The 23275-nt window shown below is 33.6% G+C and overlaps 1 protein-coding gene across 1 annotated transcript in view; it reads left to right on the top strand.

Moving 5' to 3' along the window:
* Nucleotides 1–4840: 4840 nt before the first annotated feature.
* Nucleotides 4841–23275, top strand: part of LOC140434414 (uncharacterized) — an 84032-nt gene continuing 65597 nt past the window's right edge. The window contains exon 1 of the mRNA XM_072522661.1: nt 4841–4927. The gene's annotated coding sequence lies outside the window, so the exon portion shown is untranslated. The remainder of the gene's footprint in view (nt 4928–23275) is intronic.

The raw sequence follows: 23275 nt of genomic DNA, 5'->3' as shown, positions 1-23275 counted from the left end.
TAACAATTGTCGCATTTTGGACTATTATCGTTAATATTTAATTAAAACTTTCTCGTCTAAGACACATTCGAAAAATATTTTATAGCTACTGTTAACAAGTGTCGGAAAATTTAAATTTGGCGCATTCGCATTTCCGGATATGTCCACCATCAGAGGCCACTTTTTTGGTCTCCTTTTCATAAGGATTACATTCCCTCTTTTGTGTTTTTGCTCGATGGTGTGGCCCTACAGATCCAGTAACTCGTGATAATAAAACTTATTTTGTTACATTTATAGACCGTTATTCACACTTTTTTGTATTTTAGTTGATTGAGACAAAATCTAAAGTAATAGATCAATCTAAAGAATATATTGAAATGGTCACTGCTAAATTTAATATAAAAATTGAACAGATAAGGTGTGATAATGGAGGTAAATACTCCTCATAAGTTTTTAAAAACTGTGGGGTGAAGTCGTGAGAGTGGCAGTATATTTAATTAATAATACTGATACTCGAACTTTCATCATCATCATCCAGCCTTCATTTATCACGTCCACTGCTGGACATAGGCCTCCCTTAAAGCCTCAATTCTTTGCGATTTTGTGCTCTTTGTTGCCAATTTTTCGTGATGCCGATTTTCGTATATTTTTATGAGAAGTGTTGGCACCAGCTGTCAGTGACACTAGTATAAACGTCAATAAGTAGAACCTAGAAAGATTCTAAACAAGAATTTGTGTGAAAATAAAAACGGTTATTTTTGCCAACTTATCGTTTAGTATTCCATCTATAAGCAGACTTTTTCCATCACGCATCCCTTAAAATAAAAAAGTAAAAACTTTGTCACGAATTCACCACCAAGAAGTTCAGAAAAAGTATTTAAAAGTTTACAAGAAATAAAATTTTTGACGTGACAACGTCTTAAATTAGGTTGTGGCTCGGAGTCACTTATGAAAAAGTGTAACGCCTGCTCACGTCTGTTACGATGAGTCACCGAACGAGAGAGAGGCCCGCCGGACCGGCGAATGCCTTGCGTCTCTCTCCCACTCAAACATGATCGGTCCGCTGCGCGCGCAGCACTAGAGAATTAGGCGCGTTGAATCGGTGCGTGCTTGTGTCTCTGTCTTTCTCGAGCGTTCTTGGCGTTGGAAAACCGAGAAAGCGTCATAATACAAGTTCACACGTGTGGTTAAAGTATCGTCAGCTGTGTCTGTAGTGAAAATGTGGAGTGCTTAGATTCGTCATTTACAACAACTACAACAATAAAGGTAAATAATTGTACACTAATATTTCATTATCGTAAACTATGATTGATTGATTAATTGTTAGATTGACACAAAAGTTGAGAAACTGAGTTTATAGGTTATGTCATACTATTGACAAATGTTGATAGTGTTAAGTAAATTATTAGTTTAAATCACTCTGCAATCAATCGTAATTCAGTCGATTGAGAAGAAACAGCGCGTTTCAACTGCAAACAACTATTGTGCAATTTAATAATATTCATATCAATAAATATTCTACCGAGAAAAAGACGTTGTCACGTAAAATCTTCGCCCGTAAAACCGACTTTACAGACAACCGATTTTTTTTATTTCTATTTAGTAGTAAGGTAAACCCGGGGAAGTGTGATTGTGGGGCAAGTGTGACTATACTATATAAAATTTTCTACAATTTAGGGATGTCAGCGGCATCTTGTGAGTAGAAAAGTTCTTGAAACAGCGATCTATGCAAATACGCAATTTGTAGAAAACAAGTAGGTAATTTGATATTAGACCGTTGGCGTATGTTAGTACGAAACTTTGTTTACAAATTTTGTGAGAAGCGAGTATTAGGTGGTAAGTAAATATTTATGGTATGCAGGATTGTTTAACAACTACATTATGTTGTAGGTATGTATTGAAAAAATTGCCAATTTAAATTTTTAACTGAATTATAACTTAGGTCACACTTCGTTTATGTTGCCTACTGGGGTAAATGTGACCACCTGCACTGCAACTATGAACTTGCAAAACTGTCTTTTAATTTTTAATTCTAGATTGAACATGGTGAGAAACTATAAACGGAAGTCGGATCGAGCAACCAAATACACCCAAGATGATTTAAATCACGCAGTGTCAGAGATAAAAAAGGGGTTTCTTCGATATACCGAGCACATAAATTGTATAATATTCCTAAAACAACATTATTCTACCATGTGACTGGTGCTCGAGGAGTTAAAAGCCAATCGCAAGGGAGGGCTCCAGCGATTCCACTCCAAGATGAGACTAGATTGGCCTAAGGACTAAAATTTATGGAGCAGTGGGGATTTGGAATATCCAGATTGGAACTGCTAGAGATTGTTTGGGAATTTGTTACCAAAAATGACATAAAAACTCCTGGATTTAAGGATAACCCTCCTGGGGATGAGTGGTTCGGGAGTTTTAAAAGACTTCACCTACTTAGCATAAAAAAACCCAAGCTGTGCAGTACTCAAGAAAAAAAATGACAGATCTTTTCATTATCCAAGAATATTTTGATATTCTCAAAAAACCTTTAGTTCAGCTAAAATTAAAGGACATGCCGCAACTCGTGTGGAATATGGATGAAACATCCATTTCTCACGACCTCAAAAAAACCAAAGTCGTGGGAGTTAAAGGTAAACCAAGTTCCAGAACTACTTCCGGCCCAGGAAGAGAAAACACCACAGTTCTTTCAGCAGTGTCTGCATCAGAGACGAAGGCACCACCACTAATCGTATTTAAGGGAAAAATGTTTGGGATTCCTGGCTACCAGATAACAAGAACTCATTTCCGCGAACTGTTTATGCAGTCAGTCCGAATGAATGGATGGGGAGTGACGTATTTTTTAATTATTAAAAAAAACGTTTATTCCCACATTAGGAGAAAATAGGCCGGTACTGTTGATATATGACGGTTATAGTACCCATATTATTATTGAACTAGTTGAATTAGCACGACAGAATGATATCACAATCATCAAACTTCCTCCTCATACAAGCCACCATTGTGCAGCCTTTGGATTTAGCCGTATTTAAGTCTCTAATAGATGCTTGGGACCAACAACTCGTAACCTGGCAGAGACATAATACTGGCCTTAAACTTACAAAAAAAGAGTTTTCTCTGACGATAGGCACTACATAGAAAAACGTAAGCCTAGAAATTATCAAAAAAGTGTTTAGAAAAGCTGGTAGGTATATATCCATTTAACCATCATGTCATACCAGAGGAAAAATACCACCCTGAAAGCCCAAAAAGATGGAAAGAACAAAAGAGTTAAGAAGACCAAACAATAGTTGTAGCTAAAACCGCAAATACTAATATGGATGCTATTACCGCTGGCAATATTGATCGGTCTGTAAATAAAGACCAAATTGTGGAAAACCTTCTTCTTCTTCTTTGTTACAATGTTTACAATTTCCTGAAACCTTTCTCTGTCGGCTGCTGCGCGAAATAATTCTTCTACTGTTGAGCCATACCATTGTCTAATATTACGCAGCCATGAAAGTTTCTTTCGACCAATCCATCTCTTTCCTTCCACTTTTCCTTGTATTATAAGGCGAAGTAGATGGTATTTAGGTCCTCTAATTATATGGCCGAAGTATTCTGTTTTTCTCCTCTTTATGGTGTTTATGAGCAGACGTTCTGAATTGATCATTTGAAGAACATCTTCATTGGAAGTGTGCGAAACCCACCATATCTTTATTATTCGTCTATAGCACCACAATTCGAATGCTTCTAACTTATTTCGCATTGTGGTTTTTAACGTCCATGTAGGATGGACCACACATAACATTTCAGGACCTTCTTACGAATATTCATCGACAGGTTTCTGTTGCATAAAACTGGTTTCCAGGTCATAAAAGCCTTACGTGATATTTCAATACTCGTTATTATCTCTTCATCAGAGTCACAATTTACATTTAACCAGCTGCCAAGGTATTTGAAATGATTTACCCTTTCGATCTCCTCTCCATTAAGAGAAATCAGACCTTGATCTATATTGATCTTTCCAACTGCCATCCACTTTGTCTTTGAAATGTTGATTTTTAGGCTTTTTCGATAACTTGCTTTACTGACTAGATTTAGTAATGTTTGGAGATCTTGTAAATTTTCTGCAAGAATGGCTGTATCGTCAGCGTATCTAATATTGTTGATTACTACTCCACCTAGTCTTACTCCCTCTTGTCTGTCATCCAAAGCCTCCCTAAAGATTTCTTCAGAGTATAGATTAAAAAGAGTGGGTGACAAAACACAACCCTGCCGTACTCCACGTTTGATGGATAAAATTTGCTTTTAAAGATATAAAAAGAGTAGTAACACCTTTTTTTTGCCTGATATAGAAGACACGGATATGATAGTTGAAGACGATATCATAAAAACTTTACACACGCTGTTGTAGGCTAAAGTCCGTTGTCATACTTACCGCAAATTGACGGGAAAGTGTGAACCATGGATACCTACTTAAAAAAAATTTAACATAATTTTCACATCTGATGTTACAAACGTGCCCAAATTTAAGTATATGTAGTAAAGTCCGTAAGCATTCTAGCAAAAAATATCATGACTTAAAATATCTCCTAAATCATGCAAAATATGTCATAAAAATCATTTAACTGAAAACTAGTTCACACTTCGACGGGTTCACCTTAGTTAGTCTTTTAGAAATACTAAAAGTAATTAATATTTAATAAGGACAAATACGTAGCAAGAATAAGCTCAGATGACGACAGATATAAATTTCTTCCTCATTTCTTTATCGAATTCAAACAAGTGTCAATTATTGTGCTAAACAATCCGTTTTGCGCATGCGAAAAATACCAAACTGTATATTGTCCTTAGAAAGTGCAATAACAAACTTGTCGCATTATTTGCTACGTTAGTTTTGTTAATAGTGTATTGGTATTCGTTGTTGCTATTAACTGCGTGGTAATTATTTAATATTTTCAAGGTAAGTCCATTTTTTGTCGCTCTATAATTATTTAATTACTTAATAATACAGTTGTCGATTAATACTCGAGAAATTGATAAAATAAAGCCGCGGCGTGTTATTTGATGATCATGCAATGATTAGGGTTCTTTGTAAAGTGATCAACTTTAATAATCTTGAGTCAATGACATAAAATTTTACTGTACCATTTTTCAAATAATCTAAGGAAGGTAACAAGATGCTTTTTGATGTGTGTAAAATGTTATATGAAGATTATATTTGAATTATTTGACGGCTCTCTGTCTTAAAGATTATACAAATTAGGGCACTATAAAACTTTTAAGTAATTATGTATTACATTTTGGAACACTTTATTTGATATCCTATTATGATTAAGGCAGGTAAAATAAAACTATTAGAAAAATTTTGTTTTCATATAAAAAAAAAACAAAATATTGTGTTTATCTTTTAATAAATTAGTTTTTCGGTCCCTATTTCCGATATAAATAGTAACACTCAGTTAATGGCCAAATTGTCAGGACTTGTCTCCGCCGTGTATGTTAATATAGCTCTAATTGCGGCTTTATAGATTCTTGTTTTTGTGTCTTGCCTTTAGGTGTTTGTTCTTCCAGATTGTTTAAGAGATCCTGTCCCTTTACTTGCTTTAAAGCTTTGTTGTCGTACTTCTTCTTCAACATCTCCGTAACTAGTTATATCTATTCCCAAACCTTGCTTCCTGCTTTATTATTTTCCCATCAATTTCGATTTTACATCGTAGTGGGTATTTAGATGTCGTACATTTGTTTTTTCTGCTGATATTATCATATTGTATTTCTTGGCTGTTGTATTGAAGATGTGTGTTAATCTTTAACCATGACCCATTCCATCCAGTTCCCCATTCTGTAACCATGACCTTTACGCACTGCTTGTATTATTTCGTCCATTATTATATTAAAGAGAAGTGGGCTTAACGAGTCACCCTGTCTGACTCCGCTTTCTACTGGTATACACTGTGTTATTTCTACATTTATCTTTGCCTGTATTTGATTATGGAAGTAGATGTTTTCGATGGTTTGTATAATATTGATTTTTATGTTTCTTTTATACAGTAGGCGTAAGCGAGAAAGCCTTTGTCAGGTCTAGAAAACATAGATATGCTTGTTTATTGTACTCAATGACCTTTTCTGTGATTTGTCTTAGTACAAATATGGCATCTACGCAGGATCTTCTAGATCTGAATGCTTGTTGTTCATCTGAAAAAGTTGGTAGTTTATTGATTTTGTTGGTTAGGACTTTTGTGGTAAGCTTAAGTGCGGTGTTCAGTAAATTTATACCTCTATAATTGTTGGGGTCTTCTTTATCTCCTTTCTTGAATATTGGTATCATTATGCTGTTTCTTCATGCGTCTGGTATCTTGCAGTGCAATATTAGGTTTTGTATAAGTTTTGTCATCTCTAGGGTTATACTTTCTCCTTCGCGTTTTAGAAGCTCGTTGGATATTCCGTCTGGTCCTGGTGACTTTCTATTTTTGAGTGAATTTATGGCTATTTCTACTTCCTGAAAACTTATTTCTAGTTCGTGTCTTAGTTTAGGTAAGTTTTGTGTTGATTATTATTTTCCTTTTCTTTAAACAATTCAGTTAGGTATCTTTCTCATTCGTTTGCTGGTATGTTATTGTATTCCTTCAATTCTGCCATTTATTTCCGTTGGTTTCTTATGAATCTCCATATTTGTTTTTGTGTTCCGTAGAAGTCGCTTTCCATCCTTTTTGTAAACTGTTCCGAGTGTTTATTTTTTGTTCTTATCAACTGCTTTGTTTCATTTAGTATTCTTTTATAGGTGTCTCGGGATTCTAGAGTATTTGATGATTTGTACTTCGTGTAGGCCTCTCGTTGCTCTTTACATTTCTCTTTTATATCTTTTCTAACCCAGTAGATTTCCTGTAGAAAATGTTGGTGTTATTTTCATTCTTATTTTTGCTAGTACTAGTTTGTGTTCACTCCCTGCGTCTGCTGAGTTTAAAGTTCTGATATCTAGAATCTGCTTTGGGTTAATTTTTCTATTAGTGACTATAAAATCAATCGTAGATTTGTACCACCTGGAGTTTTCAAATGTATATTTATACTGGAGCATGAGATCTCCATTTGCGTTGACATGGTTGTCATTAAATCTTTGTTTTACTCCTGGAACTATTTCATTTCCGATTCGTTCATTAAAGTCACCCATAAGAATTAAGGGCTCTTCGTGAGGTATTTCATCCAGGATGGTATGCAATTTTTCATAGAATGCCTCTCGTTCCTCTTTAGGTTTGCAGTCCTCGGGGTTATAGATAGATATGACATTTAATTTTTGGTAGTCCATTGTGATGTTCATATGTATTATTCTTTCGGAGATATAATGACAGTTATTTATGTGGTCTTTAAATTTTTTATGGACAAGTATACCTACGCCTGCTCGGGCTCGCTCTTCTTTCTTCACTTTACTGTATGCTAGAAAATATTGGTTATAGTCTCTTTGGCCTTTACCTTTCTTCTTGATTTCTTGGATTGCACAAATGTCTATGTTTTTATTTATCAGTTCTTCTATTATCCCTTGGTCGTTGTTGTTGAAAGAAGTAATATTCCATGTTGCTAATCTGATTATGGGCTTATTTTTTCTTCTCGCTTTCCGTTTCTTTGCGTGGTTCGTCATCTTAGGTTGTTTTATTTTACAAGGTAGGATGCTAACCTAGCCTATCAACCATCCTCTTTTATCCGGGCTTGTGACCGGCTGTGGGCATGAACGCGGCTTCTGAGCTACTCAATCCACCCAGTCCCCGCGCTCATATCCCCCAGGCAGAGTTCTTCTTAAATATAGGTCCCCCACGATCTTCTTAAATAGTCTATTACTACCACCTGCAGTTTTTTCTTGTCTTTCGTCGTCATTTGCCAACATTCAGACCTGTCCGTCAAAATTGGGACTACAACCGACTTGTAGATTGTCATTTTTGTTCGTAAACTAATTTTAGGAGACTAAAGTAATGAGTTTAGTGTTTTGTATCACATTTTGGCACTATTGTATTTTCTGCAGAATGTCCCGTTTAGATATTCTTTCCATCGCTACCACTGTCCCTAGGTATTTAAAGTCTTCGCTTTTTTTATAACTCTAATCGATAGTTGTGGGTCTTTTTCTTCGTTCCTTCATTCTAAGATATTTCGTTTTGTTAATGTTGATGGCGAGGCCCCAATTTTCGTATGATTCAGTTAACTTTGGAATCATATAATCCATGTCTTCCTCATCGTTTGTCATAATCACTTGACCGTCTGCGAAGAAAAGATTTGTTATGTACTTGTTCAAAAGTTCTATCTCCATCCCTGTGTGCATTTTCTCCTCCAGTTGTTTAATGCTATAGTCGAAGATAAAGAACAGTTAAGGGTTTATCATAAAAATTACAAATTATAAACATCTTTTATTATAAATTTTTCTGTACAACCATCGGAAAACCGAAAAAAACCTACGATACTAATCCCATAAGTACGAGTATATTAAGAAATTGATTAAAAAACATTGACGTTGGATGTTGCCATCAAAGAATTTTGCTATTTGTAATTTCAGTTCCAATTTTTTTTTAAATAAAAATGACTCTATTATATTTTTTCATTTATCATTATCTCGTGTTTTATTGATTATAAACTAATGACCAATTTTTTCATTGTATTTTATGTCCATGCTACCATGTTTCTAATTTACGGTTCATGTTCATGGGTTGTAACCTTTTTTTTGTATATTTTATGAACGGTCATTAAAAAAGTCTAAAAATACTAAAATACAAACAAGTCGTAGAATATAATAATAATTGTTTTTAATATAGACCTCCAAAGTGCATTTTATTGTTGTAGGTACAATGTTTGTTTTCTCGGTCAATAAACTATTGCAATTGTTTTTATGTTTGGTAACTTTTTATTTTAGTATGACTAACCAGTTCTAGTACATTGTATAGGAGCAATTATTATATTTCTGATAATCCAGTTTTCTTCAGATACATTATGTTTATTTTATTACAAATATAAAAAAAATTAATGATACTCCAATCGTCAGAGACGAAAATGTGTAACCTCTAAAAATCATACGAACAAGCTGAATTTTGCTGAGAATGTCAATTTTGGGACCCTTAAAAATACGTAAAATAGTTTGCTGATAGTGAAACCCTTGGATACCTCCTGACCTTTCTTTATTTTACTTGTATTGATCTTGTAGAGGTCTTGAACAGCCTTGATTAAAGTTACACTAATATTTGTTTTCTCGAGAGCTTCCCAAAGTTTTTGTTGTGGCACACTATCATAAGCTTTTTTAAGGTCCACGTTGAGGATATGTATTGGTTGATTTCGTGCTACTTTTTTTTCGATTAGCTGGGTAACAGTAAACAGATGGTCAATATCTGATCTATCCGCTCTAAAACCGGCCTGTTCTTCGGCCTCTATATCACAGAATTCATCTTTCATTCTCTTTTTGATGAGTTTCCCGTAAGCTCTCGAGATGGTGCTAAGCCCTGCGATTCCTCGATAATTGTCACATACATATTTACTTCCCTTCTTATGTATTGTCGTGAAAAACGATGTCCTCCACTCCTCCAGTATACTCTCTCCATTAATACATTTTTGGTAAAGGCTGGCTAACTGCTTATATAATTTGCTTGTACCGTACTTAAGTAGCTCAGGTGGGATATTGCCAGGGCCTGGTGATTTTCTATTTTTTAATGCTTGGCATATTCGTGCTACTTCTTTGTCGTCAATCCTCATCGGGGAAGCTATTGAATGTACTTACACCTCTGATTGTGTTTGAGGTGTTTGCAAATATTCTGCCCTTTCTTCCGCCAGTAGATTTGCGAAGTATTCGTCCCATTTATCTAGGCCGATCGGTGAGATGATGTCTTTAGTTTTATCTTGTCGAAGAGATCGAAGTATTTTCCAGCTTCGGTGCTTCTGCTACCCCCAAGTGAGTGTTTATTATGGAGCAGTTTCTTTCCCAGCTCTCGTTTTTCTTCTTAGTTATCGCTCCTCGTACGTTTCTGTGGCCTGTTCGATATTCGTTTTTACTTTGATCAGTATTTATATTTAAGTGTTGCGTATGATCAGTATTTAAGGGCTGGTTCAATAATTAGATCAATAACTCCAACTTGTGCACTATAATACTTTATTCTTGACAGTACAGTAGCACTAAACAATTTACTTACAAGGCTGGTAATACCACAATTTAGCGAAACGCGAGGTACTTATCCCATCTGGTCCGCACTCAACTCCTATTACTAGTTGACTGACAAAAGTGTTCTCCTCAAGATGGAGCGGGGGTGTAGCCTGCCTTTGAACAACTCAAGAATGCTAGGGATATATATATATAACAATATTAAGGCTTTATGGATTTAAATTACATTAAGGGTAGTTGGCTAAAAATGTACCTATTTCTATTAAAAACATTTTAACTGTTGTAGTTTTACAACACCACCAATATGGTTTCCTTCGTTTGGTTTTTCATATTTACCCAGGGCTTCTTCTGCTGCACTTTTGAGACATTATTTTACGTAATTGTAATGGTGCTCAAAACTATCAAAATTTTCTTGTAAGAGCTTTTTATCGAGTCGCTTTTTGTACAGTGCCTTTGTGCTTTCATGCTTGAGGCTATCCAAGTTGTATTTAGTTTCTATTATCTTTTGCTCTTGTTCCTCGTTGTGTTATTTTTTCTTGGCTAGTCGTATGGGCATTATTTTAGCCTTTACTAGGTAGTGGTCGCTTCCACATGTGCTTCATCTAAACGCTCGTACGTCTTGTATATTGAGTTGCGTATTTTGTCGGGCGATCACATAGTCTATAATCGATTTCAGATTTCTTGATTGTTGGAACCAAGTGAATTTATGTATTTCTCGGTGCTGGAAAAAGCCGTTAAGTATTCTCATGTTGTTGACATGTGGATAAGCCTATCTCCATTGTCAGTTTTAGTATCTTCTCCGAATTGACCAACTATTTTATCTTTAACTTTTTTACCCGTTCTCGCATTTAGTTCTCCTAATAGGAATATTTCTCTTGATGTTCCTATTTTTGATATTTCGTAAGATACTTGCTCAAACAACTCTTCTTTATCTTTTAATAAAGCGTCCTATTTTCATATTTCAAATGCCTCATATTTGTTGCCAAAACTTAAAATAACAAATTTCAGAACCCTTATATATCATTTTGTCACATATAATATTATTAAAATACAATGCAGTTCTTATATATTTTGCGGAATATTCATTCATCTATCGAAATAGAAAATAATGTAATCAATGTTATATATTTATATAATTATCAACTTAAATAAGCGAATGAGTCGACTGTTACTTTTAAATAAATTATAATACTATATATAAATAATATATTTTGTGGAAGTGTTGAAAACAGAAGTTTTCACTGTTTTATTGTTAGAATTATCAACTTATTTCCAGAATATTTAACACATTTTTCGGACATAAGGTTCATTTATGATCACCCGCAACACAATTACTTTATTCTTAACTTTTGTGGGCTGATAACTAGCGATAACTCGTATTGACGTCATTGTTAACAAAACAAAGATACGTTGATAAGTTTTTATTTACTTTCCCACATATTTTAAACGTTACATTTATTTTAAACTTACACACAATAGGAATATAACAACTACAAAATATTTCCATATCTTAATGAAAAAAGCAATTAGTTTTACTAGATTTTAATATTGGCAGTTGCGTAAGGACCTTTACCTTTACCCCCAGACTGAGTCTAATTAAAAAAAGAGAATTAATTACTGATATTCTTATAGAAAAAATACACGTAAATATATCAAAGTAACATTAAGTTTCTGGGTGTATATAAGGAGTAAGTTTAAAAAAATAATCTTTACAGCTATGGGCCACCGTGGCCTTTTCAATTCTGAAGGGTCCACCCAAGTTTTTTTTTATATATTTCTGGCTGCTGATTACCAATTTCGAGTGTGGATTTCGATCCGAGTGGTCAAAAAATCGTTAGAAACAATTTAATTATTTATAAGGCTCTACCTCGTTAACTAAAAGAGCTAGAAATTTTTTTTATTAAATTTGTTCCTTGAAACTAACAAAGAAAATGGGGTTTACTTAATTTTAATCCAATAATTACAACTCGAGATTTTAAAAAATTAGTACAAATGGTTGCAAAATAAGTATTTTTAGAACATTTTTCGATCGTAACTCGGCTTCTACGTATACAAATGAGCTTTACAAAGTTTCATTTTAAAGCTTAATTTATAAAGTTCCAAACAAAAATTTGCTTTATTTGTAATAAAGTTATACCCGTTTGAAGTTGTAATTTTCTTTAAAAAATTGTATTAAAAATGTAAAAATTGAGCTTAGTAAAATGTCTATAGGTTTATTTTTGGCCAATATATCGATATTTTGATAGCGTGCTCTGAGGCGCTTTTTTTACAAAATTTTATAAACAAATTAAATTTCGCAAAATCTATTTAACCTATCTGGCCCATCCTTCAATTCAAACACAGTAATACTCTTAAGTTTAGGTACATTTAAACAAATTTTAATACACAATAAAAAAGTCATTAACAATATTCAAAAACAGTGATTTTGTTGTTCATTTTGCAATAACTTTTTTGTTTATCAACCGATTTTAATTGAGGACCCTAGAAGTAAAGGGGTATAAGTGACATTTTTGTAAATATTGAGAAACGCTGAACTGGAAATCTTTCATTCTATTTAGAGGTAAAGAGATCTAAGTGATAAGTCTAACAGCTGCTGCTTTCTAGCAGCAAGCTACTTAGCCTCCAAGCCAACTATGAGTAGGGCTTGGAAGAGAAGTGATACAAGTGCACTTGTAGCCCTTTTTGACTGTGTCAGACTGTTAGTTGAGTTTGTTATCATTTGGGATGAGTAGTGGTATAGCTCCTCTAAAGCAATATTATTTTGTTGTTAAAGTAATACTTTAATGTAAACTGTAGCGTTTTACGTTATTATATACTACAGTGTTTTTAAGAAAAGTTCGTTTCGAATTCAGAGGCCAGATAAGTGGAAAAACATAGGGCTAAAATAGCAAGAAATTCAGGAAAACTTAGATGGACAAAAAACAAAATACTTTACTTATGAAGCAAAAAAGTTACGAGAACTTGAAAATCATCATTGTAGGAATAAATGAACCAATAATATTTCACAAGAACAAAGACTTTCAATTTTTAAAGAGTATTGAGCATTTGGCACTGAAATCTCCAAACTGCTGTTCTAAATCGATCCATACACACTGAGCCCATAAAAAGAAAAAAAACTAAATGCAATTAGCAACAAAGAAGTGTCATGTGTTTATAATCTGGATGTTTTTGGAGTATGTAAACAGTTTATAATGAAAACTCTTAATGTCTCCAACAAACGTCTACAAAATGTAGTTAAAGGCAAAAAAAGTCTCCACAGGCGTGTTATGCATAGACAAAATAGGAAAGAAATCGACCCCGAACAAAATTTCTGAAAGGGCAATTGAAATCATAAAAGAGCATATTAATAAGTTTTCTAGGTACATAAGCCAGTATACTAGATATAAGACTACGAATAGGAGGTATCTTCCTCAGGAGTGTAATTTGAAAATATTGTACAAACTTTGTGATTTCGCTAAGGAGAAAAAAGAGGAAGAACTTGTTAAGGAAATCTTTTCATCATCATCATCATCAGTGGCATTACAGCTCGTTATGAGCCAAAGCCTTCTTCAGAACAATCTTCCATTGGCTCCTGTCTCTGGCAACTCTTCTCCATGCTTTTACTCCGATGCATTTTAGATCATCCTCTATGTTATCTCGATACCTAAGTTTTGGTCTTCCTTTGGCTCGTCTTCCCTCTTCGGTCGAAAATTTTTCTGATCGTTGCATCTTCATCTCGCCTAATTACATGTCCTACCCATCGAAAGCGTGCTAATTTAATATATTTTACAACGTCAGGTTCCCCAAAACTTCTATATAACTCAAAGTTGTAGCGCCTACGCCACAAACCCTGTTCTTGGATTCCTCCATATATTTTTCTTAGAATTTTTCTCTCGAAACGTTTAAGCAATTCTTGGTCGTTCTGTGTAAGAGACCACGTTTCAGACCCGTATGTTAACACGGGCTTTATTAGTGTTATATATGGTAACTTTAATTTTTCTGGGTAGTTTTGGGGCCATATGTTTCCTCAAGCCATAATAGCACTTATTGGCAAGCACTATTCTTCTTTTAATTTCTTCGCTGATATTGTTGTCCTTGGTCAGCAGCGAGCCCAGATAGAAGAAGGAGTCCACACCTTCCAGTTCCAGATCATCAATTAATAGTCTAGGTATCTGGTTGCTTGATCTAGTACAATACATATACTTGGTTTTCTGTGCGTTTATTTTTTATCCCATTCTAAGTGCAGACGCCCTTAGTGATCGAAATGCTTCGATCAGAGATTCTGTGGACCTAGCAATAATGTCTATGTCATCTGCATATCCGACCACTTGTACAGATTCATTAAAGATTGTGCCATTTGTATTAATATGGCACTCTCGAATTACTTTTTCTAGTGCAAGGTTAAATAAGAGACACGACAGTCCATCTCCCTGTCTCAGTCCATTTTTACAATGGAAGGGTCTGGAAAAGTCGTTTTGGATTCTCACTACACTCTCTACGCCTGTGAGTGTAAGTTCCGTTAGTTGAACAACATTAAGGAAATCTTTTACAGGAATATTTTTAATACTCAAGTAGAGACACCTGTGATAAATGTGACAAATTTCAGATAAAAATAAATCATGGTTCAGCAGAAGAAAACGCTTTAGCTCAGACAAGAGAAAGACTTTTAATTGCGTAAGGCGGAAGCCATATGAACAGCAAAATATGAGTGTCGTGACCTAAAGGATGCAAAGTTCTCTAGTCGTTGCGATTAATCTACTTTGCCTCTAGCAAAGTTACTATTATCTTCGACTTGCCAAAAACTATGCCAAGTCCTGATGTACTTTTAAAGCAACTATGGACGTTTAACTTAGGGGTCCATAACTTACATACTGGAAAGACCCATTTCTTTATAAGTCACGAAGGTCAGTCAGTCGTCACATTAATGTCAGAATATATCATCTTGTCTCCTAAAATGTATTAGAAGCCTTCCGCCATCTGTGAAATATATAACTGCATTTAGCAACAACTGTGGAGGCTAAAATAAGAGTCATCTGACAGTCAAATTTTAGCTCTACATTGTCAGAAACACTAATATTCTATAAAACCACCAACCAAAGCTATCTATAAAACCCACTCGAGCTGGGGGAAAATATACGTTTTCTTTATTTTTCTCTGTAATTTTGAGGTTATGGTAAAAATTTTATATAACAGTTCTACATTTTTATATTACCTAACACTTTTTTATTTAATTTTTTTTTATACGATTTTAAATTTCGTCGGAAATAAAAATAACTTCTTTCACCCACTTTTAACTACCACCCTCAATTCACCCACAGAAGTTTTCAGCTATTTAATTTATTTTTATTTTGTGTATTATACCCCCATAAAACTTTAGATAACAATTTTTATAATTAGAGTTGAGCTAATTTGCCTGGTATAGTATCACTTATGGACTATGTTACTGTTTAAACAATTGTTGTTAACTTTATATGCATTATTCACAGATGCTTATGTAAACAAGCTTATACAAAGCATACAATTGTTTTAAATGACCTTTGCAGTTTATTATTCTATAAAAAAACTTGTTGAACTAGTTAATTTAAAAATATGTTTGATGAACCAAATGAGCAAACAAAGAAATCTGTTTTTAGAATTTAAATTAACGGACTGTTGAAAACAAATCCAAAACATATTTTTTTTTTTATTTATTATTTTAATTTAGTTTTTAAAACAGAAACTTTAGTTTATTCTTTGTTATTTTTCAAATCCAGATCTGTCCTTCCTTTACAAATGTTTATATTAAGTGGCAGAGTGTCATATCCTTGTAATGGATATTTTAGCCTAATTAATATTCGTATTAGTTAAAATGTGGGAAGATCATATTCAATAGGCCAGTAAAGGAACGAGAACACCACCGAACTGTATAAACATTTGGATTTAGGTTCTACTTACCCTCCACTTCATTTTTGGACTTGTGCCATTGGTGGATTTTTATTTTTTATGGGTGAAAACTACCCCTATTAGAAAAAATTTGAATAGTTGTAATTTAAAGCAAATAATTGATTCAATTCATTTTTTAATGAAGTGAATGAATGTCAATTAACATTAAACAATATAATTTGGGCATTTATCACAATTTAATCCCTAAATTTCACCCTCTAAAATAGTAATAATTAAAACAATGTCAATGAACACTCGATCTCCACTGATTTAAATGGAAATTTGGATTTAGGTTATACTTACCATCCACTTCACAATTGGACTTAAAATTGAAAACTATCCCTATTAAAAAAAGAACATGTAATTATGATTAACAATACAACTATATATTATACACTGACATTAAATTTAGATTTCTTTACTGTTTTAATTTTTTACAACATAATTTCTACCCTATAACAACCATCACCAACTTGCAGTTGCCCGGCTTGCCCGCCCCTTTATCCGGAATTATATATATATATATATATATATATATATATATATATATATATATATATAATATATATTTTTAGCTATCTCTCTGTCCAATTTATTCATTTTTTTCTATCGTGCACCTGAAAATCTTTATCTACTATTTTTGCACTTTTCTCATTATGTAAGTAAGATCTTCAAGGTCCTGCATAATCACCATCTGATTATCTGCAAAGTTTAATGTATATATGTATTCGTTTCTGACTGGTATTGTTATTTCTTCATTGTCAATCAAGCTAAAAAAATAATGTTGCAAATCAACGACTTACTCAGAAGAGCAGAACAACTTCTCTGCTTAGTTTTTAACTTAATTTAAGAATTAGTTTATCCCAAGAATAGATTTGTATCTATCAGAGACGGGGCTTCAATACAAGCTTCACTGTCGTCCTGTTAAGCCAACATTCGCTATAATAATTAAGAGACAAATAGAAAAAACTCAAGTCAGATATTTTCGTGATTTCGAATTTATTTGCCAAACATGATTTTTGGTAAAGCGGGACATTCACGTTCCGATATTTAGTCCGACTTGTGGTCCAACCTCGGAAGTTGGATCCGATACCGGACCGTGAGTTAGCTTGCTGGATTGTTGGAAATCTAGTTGTACGAGTCAGAACATCTTAAGGGACAATGCGAATGTCCAACTTACGATTGGCGACGGAGTACATGCGTAAATCGAAAGTCGGTTGAAAACTTTCCACAGTCAGCGATTTGAAATTTTTCAAAAGCTTTTTCGTAGTCTATAAAAGCTAGGTAGAGTGGAATGCTGTATATATTAATGTAAACTGTACCCATTTCTTCTGAAACACTGTACACCTTTCTTAAGCCAGCTTATTTTACTGGTTCATAATCGTCAAATTTGTGTGTAGTTGTTTTTAACTAAATAAAATAAAATATTGGGCTGAATCTAAAAATTTAGAGATTAATGTATAAAAAAATGCAAGGGGTCAAAGCAGAATAATAGAAAATACCGGAAAAATGTATCCTTTAATTAAAAATAGACGTGTTTTTAAAAATGTCGCAGTTCCTGATGTTTCTGTTATGTTTTCATTCGGCCACCCAGTATATGTAAATATAAGACAAACAAAGATAGTCAGTTGATTATGTTAGCAGATATATTTGTTACTTAGAATAATATAAAATATATAAGAAATTTTAATACGTATTTAAAATCTATAAATTTTAAATAAATTCTAAATAAATTTTACAATGGTGTACGTCAACAGAGAGAAAATTGAAATACCAAATCTGATGAAAACATTGCGAAACTTAATGTATATTCAAACCATTGTCTAGTGTGGATCATAATTTTTCACTTCCTTTTTTAACTTTTTAAGTAATTTATAGCTACATACACATAGAAAACAGTGGAGGCATGTTGTCGAGTCGGCTAAAACCCACGAAGGGTTGTAACGCCACGGAGTAAGTAAGTAAGTAACACATATATTATATTTGCATACACGTACTGTGTAAGCAAGGCAATAAGAAAATATTCTGGAATTACAGAGGTATATACTTACCGAGCACCACATTAAGGGCGTGCATGATTTGGACGCTAAATTTAAAATTCGACACTGAAAAATAAAATTACCTGTTTCTGCATACATGATTTGGACGCTGGGTGTAATTGAAATGTAAATGGAAAGTCAGGTAATAAAATTCTAGAGATTAAGCTTGATAAGGTTTATTTGTCACTTTGAAATAAATACGACATACATTTTACGAAATGGAATCGATCGATACAGTTAGTTTGATACTCATGTATCCTATTTCTAACGAACATATTTTTTTTTCTACTCTTTGGGTCTTTAAGTCTATTACTTTCACTATTACAGACACTATTAATTTTAATGTAAGTTTCAGTTTGAAAATTTTTTAAAACATCAATAAAATGGAAAATATTTGGATGAGCATGGTAAAAATTATCATTAAAACGCGAGTGGAACGATTCACAAGCATTAGTTGTTAATTGTAAACTCTCACTCATCGCAGCCCACATCTCCGACGGAAATGTTGCGTGGTCGCCAATGTAGTTGTCCAATAAGTAGTCGGAAAACTTTTCAATTTTTGAATCCTTTGGTTGAATAGCCATAAAATCATATATGAAAGATTCTTCGACTTCTGAGGGAGGTAAAAATGGCAGCCCAAAAATATATTTCAGCCATTTAGATATTTCACTGTCTGCCAATTTATATTCCCGAATTAAGCCACAACCACCGATATTACGATACCAAGCTTGCATAAGATGAAAACGGCACCCTTTAAGGTGCACATTTGGAAATTCAAAACGCGCAGCATTGTGGATAGCAATTTCAAAATCGGAGAAAATGATTTTTGGATTGAATTTTAGACCAATTACTTCACATTTGCGTTTCAAAACATTAAATAGTTTTATATAAGTTTGTTCCGATTTGTCGGGAAGTAAACAATAACACAATGGTATATAATGTCCATTGATAAATACATGTATGGTAAAAAATTGCTTGAAATATTGAGCACAGTAACTAAATGTACCGTCCATATAAATCGTTTCACTGCCGCACAGAAAACGCATGTTAGTGTTACACGAGAAGATGATAATGTTAGAACTTAGTTCAACCGCAAATATAAAATTCTCGTCTTTAAGTGTTTTGATATTCATAACATTTACCGCAGCAATAGTTTCTTCTTTACTTTTGGGCAGTTTCAGTTGAGCCATTCGCTGTTCACTGTATATTTGATTTCGTATTAAATTAACGTCTTTAACAGACATGTGGCTCAAGCAATCTACATTTTCTTTCAACGCACTATGTATGATTTTGGACGGCCTTTCGGTCAAATTATCCTTAGCCTTCCTTTTGGCACTGCTACGCACAATCTGTCTATTAAGCGTCTTGATATCACACTCGTGATTATGTTCTAGATTACTTCGGATCACTAACTTTTCTGGCCCTTTCGTGAATATCTTCGTTTTACACGACCGTTTTACGCACCACCAATACGTTTCTCCCGATTTTAGTACTTTATCTTGAGAAAAAGTAAAACTGTTCACTTTGAGCAAAATTTTACCACGATTACTTACTAACGTTGAAATTTCCATCTTCACTTTTCACTATTCTCTGACAAACTAATAACTAATAGTAACTAAGTAAATTTCAATGACCATCATTAAACCCTAATTATTTCTAATATCTGGTACCTGCGATAATCCGTCCGGCAGCGTCCAAAACAAGGGTACTTTTAAGACCCTCAGGTACTTCAGCGTCGAAAACATGCCCGCCCCACATTAACACCTACAATAAAGATTGTAACTAAAGAACGGATTAAAAGCATGACAGAAGGGTCAAAATAGACACATATATTTGCACAAAATTTAGTAAAAATAAGTAAATATTTTCGAAATAAGCAAGGTTCAAGAAAAATAATTTTAAAGTTTTTTATCTTATACCTAATACCTACCTATATTATTTTCTAGACCTGTAGGAATTGATAGTGTGCGTACTGACTTCCCATCTGAAAACATTTTGACATTAGTCACATTGCCAGAATTTGTCGAACACAAAAGCAAAAGGTCCAAAGCCGATGTAATATGGAAATTTTTTTTATTGTTTATGTAAGCATAACATTAAAATTTTAAAAATATTAATTTCTAAAAGAAACACAACATTGGAACACGCAACAAAAACGTATTCTTGATATTTTTACATGAACCGTTGCTGTGACATTTGCTATTACATACTACTTAGTAAAAAAACGTATTTACAAAAGTAAAAAAAAACAAGCCCAAGACCCATGTCAATAATGAAGAGTTACAAATAGATATCCTGATTTATTATCAATCAGCCAATCGCGTCCACTGCTGGACATAGGCCTCCCTCAGTTCTTTCCAGTGTTCTCTACACTGGGCCGCTTATAGCCAGTTTCCCGCTACACGTTTTATATCATCGGCCCATCTAGTCGGTGGTCGTCCTCGGCTTCTTTTATAGTTTCTGGGCCTCCATTCCATAATACGTCTTGTCCACTGTCTATCTTGTGTTCTGGCTAAGTGCCCTGCCCAGTTTCACTTAAGCGTCGTGGTTCTTTCGATGACGTCTTGAACTCCTGATCTTTGCTTGATTTGTTGGTTTGTTATGTGGTCTTAAAGGCTCACGTTCAGCATTGCACGTTCCATGGCTCGTTGTGTAACTCTGAGTTTATTCGCAAATTTTTGCGTGAGTGTTAAAGTCTCTGCTCCATAAGTTTGTACAGGCAAAACACATTGGTTATAAACCTTTCGCTTGAGACACATTTTTAGAATATGGCTTAATTTGACAAATGCTGCCTATATCGGGCCTATTCGCCTTTGTATTTCATGTGTTTGATTGTCTCTGCTCATTTTGATCTCGTGTCCCAGATATTTGTAAGTGTCTGTTTGTTGTATGGTATTATTGTCTATAGTTATATTTCCACTCATTACGATATTTATATGAAGTTTAGTTTTCTCAAAGTTTATCTTTAATTCTGCTCTTTCAGACAGACTTTTAAGCGAATGTATCATAGAAACTGTATCCTGTAAGTTATCTGCGATTAATACAACATCATCTGCAAACCTTAGATGATTTAATCTTTCTCCATCTATATTGATGCCCAAATCTTGCCATTGAGTGTTCTTAAATATTGACTCTAGAGCTGCCGTGAACAATTTTGGTGAAATATTGTCTCCTTGTCTAACTCCTCGACCTAAGCTGAATTTTTCTGTATCTTCGTGTAATCCTATACTTGATGTAGCGTTTTCGTACATATTTTTGATTAGTGTCGTGTACCTGTAATCTATTCGGCTTTGATTTAGGGCTTCCAGTACTGTTTCAAACTCTACAGAATCAAAATCCTTCTCGTAATCGACAAATGCAAGAACCAGTGGTATGTTGTACTCGATATTATCAGCTAATCCAAATTCATTCTGAAGGGAACGTTAGCAATTGTTACAGGTATCAACTAGAATAATTCACAGAATTAAAAAAAAACATAATTGAACCCCCTATTAATATACGCTAGCTCAACATTTACATCCTGAAGATTATATAGGACGTGTAGAATTCTGTGAATGGGTTTTAATGAAATAAAAAAAAATGGTATGTTTAACCATCATAACAGTCACTTTTTCTTCTTTTTCTTCTTCTTAACTGGCTTTACAACTCGAGGTGAGTCTTCGCCGTGTCCAATATATCCCACTATATTCTACGATTTGGCGTTTCCATTTCTCATTGATTTACCCCAATCCCAGATAAATCTGCTTCAACATTATCCTTCTATCTTTTTTTGGGATCACCTATTATTCTTCTACAATGTGGTCTCTTAGAAAACACTTCGCTCTTTAACGAAATACTTTCTTTTTGCGATCTGTCTTCCTCTGATCTTAACACATGACCTGCCCATCTTATCTAAACAATCACTTTCGAGGTGACGAAAATCCCCAGCTCACCTGGGATAGTCAATTTCAAGCGTCCCTTTCATTTACTGTTTATTGTGCTGTGAGTAATAATAATATATTCGTTATCATGATTTACGACGAAAATTTAAACGGAGAGCGTTACTGCAAAATTTTACGGCAAGTAATTGTACCAGCACTGCACGCTTTACATAATAATGAGGGTAACGAGGCTTGGTTTCAACAAGATGGAGCACCGACTCACAATATTCGAGGAGCCGGCTCATTGCTTGATGAAATATTTAGTGTTAGATAGATAGCTAATAAAGGTTTGTTTCTCTGGCTACCTACATACCCACGACTGTCACCTTTAGATTACTATATTTGGGGATATGTTAAAAATAAGGTGTTCTCTGAACCTGTCCCTACTAAGGAAGAAGGTGACAAATAAAGTCCTTCAAGTTTTTAACGATATAGATTGATAATCAATATCAAGAGCTACTAATGAAAATATGATGTAAAGAGTTTCTAAATGTTTGGAAGTTGATGGGCAACATTTTGAACATGTATTAAAATAATAAGCTAGTGCATATTTTCTTTGATAGCATTTTTTTAATTGTTCAATGTTTAACTTACAATATGAAAAATAACTTTTTGTAAATAGTATTCTATTACACTCACCGTAAATTATAATTTAGCCAGTATTATTTTGTCAAGAAAATTAAGCAAATTATTATTATAACATCCAATGTCATCCAACGGCATACAACAAGGTTACTATTAAACATTAACAGTAACTGACATTTGCCAGAGTATTCCATAGGCATAAATCAATTTTTTCTAACAAAAATTCTATAGTAAGAAACGTATTCTTCTAAAATAATGAATCACATACAGGGTGTCCCATTTGAAAAAAGGAATTAGGCGAAAATTTAGGATGACGAATTTAGGTCAATTTTGACAGCACTTTGTATCGTTTACACTGTAAAAGCTGTATATGGTTAATAAGTTCCTAAGGAATTTAAACTTTTATTCTAATTACATTAGAAATTAGAAGAATATTGAACTTTATATACATGGAAGAAAAGTATAATTATCATATAAAAACCATTAAAACTCAACAACTGTTTACAATAGGTATTGGTAGGTATTTACAAAAAAAGTCTAGCATATCTTGAATATAACTAAAATAAGAAATATACTCATTTAAAAAACTAAATTATAAGCAACTTCCTGTATAACCAGAAATAACAAATAGATGAAATTAAAAAGTCTACTCTTACCTAAAGTTACCTTTAGTTCTCGAGATATTTCTAATTCTCTGTTGATTTGCCGAACCCTGTATATAAGTGTTTTATTATGATACTTAT

Source organism: Diabrotica undecimpunctata, chromosome 2, assembly GCF_040954645.1.
Source record: "Diabrotica undecimpunctata isolate CICGRU chromosome 2, icDiaUnde3, whole genome shotgun sequence".
Lineage (NCBI taxonomy): Eukaryota > Metazoa > Arthropoda > Insecta > Coleoptera > Chrysomelidae > Diabrotica > Diabrotica undecimpunctata.
The sequence above is the reverse complement of the archived record's forward strand: the minus strand, read 5'-3'. Positions and strand labels throughout refer to the sequence as shown.